Genomic DNA, 6,261 nt, shown 5'->3' on the forward strand with positions numbered 1-6,261 from the left:
CTCACGCTTAAATTTGAATTCTTTTTTTTTTTTCCATTTTTAAAAATTTAGAGGGAAAACGGGCCAGCTGCCCCACCCCATTGAATTCACCACTGGTCGTAGATTTTGGACCTATGCCGAGGAATCAGGAAATCTCTGACGCGATTTTTGTGTAAACACTCCAAACATATTTTTGTATACACAACAGCTGGATCAATAGCACTAAGCTGCTTTGTAAAATGGAAGTCAAAATAGATTGTATTACTTACTGGATAAAGAAGCATTACTAAGTACGGTAATTCAAATACCGTAGCATATAATATTAATTCTGGGCAAGCCGGCTATGATAATTTGATGATACTGGTGGTATTTATGAGGCTATTGTAATGATAAAGATGACAAAGATAAGGAGTAAGAGGATGAGGATGATGAAGATGGTGATGAAAATTATGGTATTTACAAATAGATTTAATGACGATGACGATAATATCCATTAAAAAAAGCCCAGGAAGGCCGATCACTACAAAAATTGTCATATTTAAATTCCTCATATGTATTATCAAATTATTAAAAACTATTGCATCCAATCTGACAACTTACACACAGCCGGCACCATCAATTATCTTTTAGCGCACCGTTTTCCCTTTATTTTTGGGAGATGTTGAGCCGCGAACAACTTGGCTCATATTCATGTAAAAGACACTTTTCGGAAGCGCTAAGGGTAGCGCCAGCGGTGGCTCGGAATAAAAAAAATCCTAAAAATTACGTACTCCGCAACGCAAGATGAATAAATTATGACGTCATTCGTGCGGCGAAACCTACCTATTTTCAGGAGTGCTCGACGTATTTTAGTTACGGATTTGCGCATGCGTATTTCGATTTGTTTACAAAATGGGTGGAGCTATCGCGCTGTAAGTTGGGTACTAACGTTAAAGTTAATTAACCTATTTACACAGAACAACGCCGGTATTTTGTCGTGTCACCCGAACATGAATTCCTTCGTTCTATCTAAAATATAGTCCGAAAGTGTGAGTTGGATTGGGTAGTCTATAAGCCACACAATACAACAATTAGTTGTCTTAATACGATTTAGAAGGGGTTGGGGTAGTGCTCCAACCGTCTGCACCCTGTATCCGCCCCGCCAAATGGTCACAAAGAAACATGTCACCTCTACTCCAACGACCTCAACAGACAGCTTGGTCAGAGATCTCATCTTAAAGAAAAATGACACATAATTGGAATGGATACAACACTTTGGAACACATATAAATTCACACTCCAACATCCAGATAGCGTCACCACAGACCGAACACCACTGGTGGGCTACACCCCTCATGTTGTACCACATCAAATAATCCATTCAACCTAACATCGACAGTGACTACCAGAAGTGTACCTTCATTCTATTACCCATGTGTCAGCCTATTAAAATCATACACATGGTGACTCTCCTGCCAACACTGTCAAACCAACCATTTGGAACACGACTGATGTCAGCTACGGGTATTCAGTACAAATTTATTAACATTGCTACTATTAAATCTGACCTAACCAACAGATTTCAAAACCAACCCAACCATAGGCCTATTCATTTTTTGCACCTCAAAATGCCTAAACAACCTTATCTACTAGAATAATTACAGAAATAAGCAAACGAAATGCAACGATGTTTCTCTTGAATATTGTTCTCAAAGTTACGTGGGTGCTATCGTTAAAACTTTACAATCTTTAAATATATACACGATTAGAGATTTGTTTTTACAAAATAATCCGAAGCAGGTTATTGTATTAGACTGCGTGGTTTCAAAGCCGACTCAGTTGATTAGCGCAGCTTTAATTACCGTACCCATTCAAACACAGTAAATTTAATCCATAATATAGGCCTAATGTATTCTTGTCGTCGATGCATTACCCTTGCCAAGGGCATCATATTTTCTGGTAATCAGATGCACGTTATTGAAGATTAGGCCATCATCAACTACCAAACTTAACAATCCGAAGTAATAATCATCAACGACACGCAATACATTGATTAGACGACGTCGCCGTCGAATGCAATCTTTTATACCCATTTAGTACAAATTCAGTATTCTTTGTCATTTTGAACAAATGTAATTTTAGGCCTATACAAATCACTAGTTGTTGAATATATTTATGATAATGATTGTCAATTTGTTATTATCAACACCATCATACTCATTATAATTACTATCAAATAAATTGTATTTCTTTGTATCCCTAAATTATGTTGGTCAACACCCTTGTTACATGCAGTTAACTTGCCCAAAATCAATGAAGTCATCTTATAGATAGGGTCAAGAAAAGTTGGAATGACATGAACCTTTTCCTTTTCTCAAAATAATAATAATAATAATAATAATAATAATAATAATAATAATAATAATAATAATAATAATAATAATGTCATTTTGTTAGGCGCACGTATCCATCCCTAGTAGGGGTGCTCGCGGCGCCTTTGTATCCTTCTTCAGCAACCAATATTTTGCTTATTATTCCGTAATGCCGCACCGTTCGTTCTCTTCCAATTAATATTTACACATTTGCATGTTCGCTACTGGATATTAATATTAACATCCTAAAATGTTATTTTCGTGTTTCTGAATATATTTTGTCAACTATATTACTTGTCGTCAGTGGCGGATCCAGGTTTTCGAAGTACGGGGGAGGGGGTGGGCAAGGGACTTTCACAGATAGAAAGTCTAGTTCACTCAGACCCACCATAATTGGGTCTGAGGCACACCATAGGCAAGGCTGAGGCAAGAAAATTTATGATTACTGGAACCTCTAGAATTTGATAGTCGGAAATGGCACCCTCACGCTTAAATTTGAATTTTTTTTTTTTCATTTTTAAAATTTTAGAGGAAAAACGGGCCAGCTGCCCCACCCCATTGAATTCACCACTGGTCGTAGATTTTGGACCTATGCCGAGGAATCAGGAAATCTCTGACGCGATTTTTGTGTAAACACTCCAAACATATTTTTGTATACACAACAGCTGGATCAATAGCACTAAGCTGCTTTGTAAAATGGAAGTCAAAATAGTATTGTATTTAACTAATTAGTTATGTATATAACAGGTTCTAATACAAATTATATTCAAGAGACACATCATACATCGTTATGAAGAACATGTAATCTTGTACCGTATTCTTTAATACGGGATAAAGAAGCATTACTAAGTACGGTAATTAAAATAGTATATAATATTAATTCTGGGCAAGCCGGCTATGATAATTTGATGATACTGGTGGTATTTATGAGGCTATTGTAATGATAAAGATGACAAAGATAAGGAGTAAGAGGATGAGGATGATGAAGATGGTGATGAAAATTATGGCATTTACAAAAAGACTTAATGACGATGATGATAATATCCATTAAAAAAAGCCCAGGAAGGCCGATCACTACAAAAATTGTCATATTTAAATTCCTCAAATGTATTATCAAATTATTAAAAACTATTGCATCCAATCTGACAACTTACACACAGCCGGCACCATCAATTATCTTTTAGCGCACCGTTTTCCCTTTATATTTTGGGGAGATGTTGAGCAGCGAACAACTTGGCTCATATTCATGTAAAAGACACTTTTCGGAAGCGCTAAGGGTAGCACTAGCGGTGGCTCAGAATAAAAAAAATCCTAAAAATTACGTACTCCGCAACGCAAGATGAATAAATTATGACGTCATTCGTGCAGCGAAACCTACCTATTTTCAGGAGTGCTCGACAGTGACTACCAGAAGTGTACCTTCATGCTATTACCCATGTGTCAGCCTATTAACATCACACACATGGTGACTCTCCTGCCAACACTGTCAAACCAACCATTTGGAACACGACTGATGTCAGCTACGGGTATTCAGTACAAATTTATTAACATTGCTACTATTAAATCTGACCTAAACAACAGATTTCAAAAACAAACCCAACCATTATAGGCCTATTATTATTTGCACCTCAAAATGCCTAAACAACCTTATCTACTAGAATAATTACAGAAATAAGCAAACGAAATGCAACGATGTTTCTCTTGAATATTGTTCTCAAAGTTACGTGGGTGCTATCGTTAAAACTTTACAATCTTTAAATATATACACGATTAGAGATTTGTTTTTACAAAATAATCCGAAGCAGGTTATTGTATTAGACTGCGTGGTTTCAAAGCCGACTCAGTTGATTAGCGCAGCTTTAATTACCGTACCCATTCAAACACTAGTAAATTTAATCCATAATATAGGCCTAATGTATTCTTGTCGTCGATGCATTACCCTTGCCAAGGGCATCATATTTTCTGGTAATCAGATGCACGTTATTGAAGATTAGGCCATCATCAACTACCAAACTTAACAATCCGAAGTAATAATCATCAACGACACACAATACATTGATTAGACGACGTCGCCGTCGAATGAAATCTTTTATACCCATTTAGTACAAATTCAGTATTCTTTGTCATTTTGAACAAATGTAATTTTAGGCCTATACAAATCATTAGTTGTTGAATATATTTATGATAATGATTGTCAATTTGTTATTATCAACACCATCATACTCATTATAATTACTATCAAAGTAAATTGTATTTCTTTGTATCCCTAAATTATGTTGGTCAACACCCTTGTTACATGCAGTTAACTTGCCCAAAATCAATGAAGTCATCTTATAGATAGGGTCAAGAAAAGTTGGAATGACATGAACCTTTTCCTTTTCTCAACAATATTTAATTATAGCTATAGACGAAAATTGAAGTCTTCTATTAAGAAGAGTGATTGTATGAACCACCACGGTATTTATGAAAGTCTAAACGCGTTGATCGATAATATATACGGTGATTTATGATTATGGGTTTTTCCCATTTGCCTTTCAAACTTATATATATATATAAACTTCATTGTTTTCGTTTCCCCCTATGGATACTTCTAAGCGTGTATATATTCAGTTGACATTATAATATATATATTTTATGACGGATTAACAGTTTCTGTACAAATGAATGAATTCCCGTTTTGATAGTGATTTAATGTCTCTGTTCTCTTTTCATATCAAAGCTGTTGGTTACCGTACACATCATTCTAAATGTAATCTGTTATATATCCCCTATAGTAGAGTCAATGTCACCAAAAATGGTTTTGTTTCTCGTATTAGTCGTTTGTTTAATCATTGTGTTGAAAAAGATAATTTGATTGACCTTTTTTTTGATAGTTATAAATGTTTTAGTAGTAAAATTGTTAAGATTGTTTAAAGTTTATATTCTCATTTATATTTTAGAGCAGTTTTTTGATCCATTCTGTAAGTGGTGGGTTTCCCGCTGTTGGATGTGATTGTAAAACTAAACTAAACATAAATATGGTTATAATGACATCATATCATTACCATATATAGGCACATCATGACTATATATGGGCATGACAGTATAACACTAATAGTTATTTGTCAAAAAAAAAAAATTTGATAGTCTGGACAGGGCTTTCAGATCCAGATCAGGATGTGGCGCCCTCTATAAACATGTATCATTGGTTTTGTATGAAAACAAAAATTGCTGTAATTTATCAAAACTCTCCTTACCTATTGCAGGATGAAGTGGCTTCCCTGTTGTCTTGTCCCATACTACTGTGGTTTCACGTTGATTAGTTATGCCGATAGCTTTAATTGCACTTGCATCAATGTTCTTAGCCGCTAACTTCTTTGTAGTCTCTTCAATGCATGAGTACACAGATTCCAATATCTCAAGAGGATCTTCTTCAACCCACCTGTTATGAATATTTATATATTCAAATTAGTATAGCTGACATTATGTATAGTGTGACATCCAAATAATGAATCACAAATTTAATCAATAAATTAGAGTGGACTGTATTGTAATCTATGCATTTAATAATTGCAGAATATTTTTATTTCAGCAGGATTTTCTGGGTTATTTTTTAGCTTGTGGCAGTCTAAAAGGATGAAGGGGTAGAGAAAGTGGTTATGTATGTATTTGACCAATAAGATAGCATCAATTCAATATTTAATATTGTTTTATAAAAAAATTTCAGTACAGTTTAATTTTTGTCATTAATACTATAGTGCGACCTTGTGGAATTTCCAGGTCATGCTTTCTTTGCAGGCCATGAGAGAGGAATGTCAATAAGGACCAATGACCTTCCTAAGGTCTATATACATCTTGATGTTTATCATACCAATATCTACTGTAGCTGTATACAGTATATCACAATTCCTAATGAATTTATTTTTCACATGGCAGTGGCTATCTTTAACAC

The sequence above is a fragment of the Anneissia japonica genome, unplaced genomic scaffold, assembly GCF_011630105.1.
Source record: "Anneissia japonica isolate Jap-2015-1 unplaced genomic scaffold, ASM1163010v1 scaffold522_len1101056_cov227, whole genome shotgun sequence".
NCBI lineage: Eukaryota > Metazoa > Echinodermata > Crinoidea > Comatulida > Comatulidae > Anneissia > Anneissia japonica.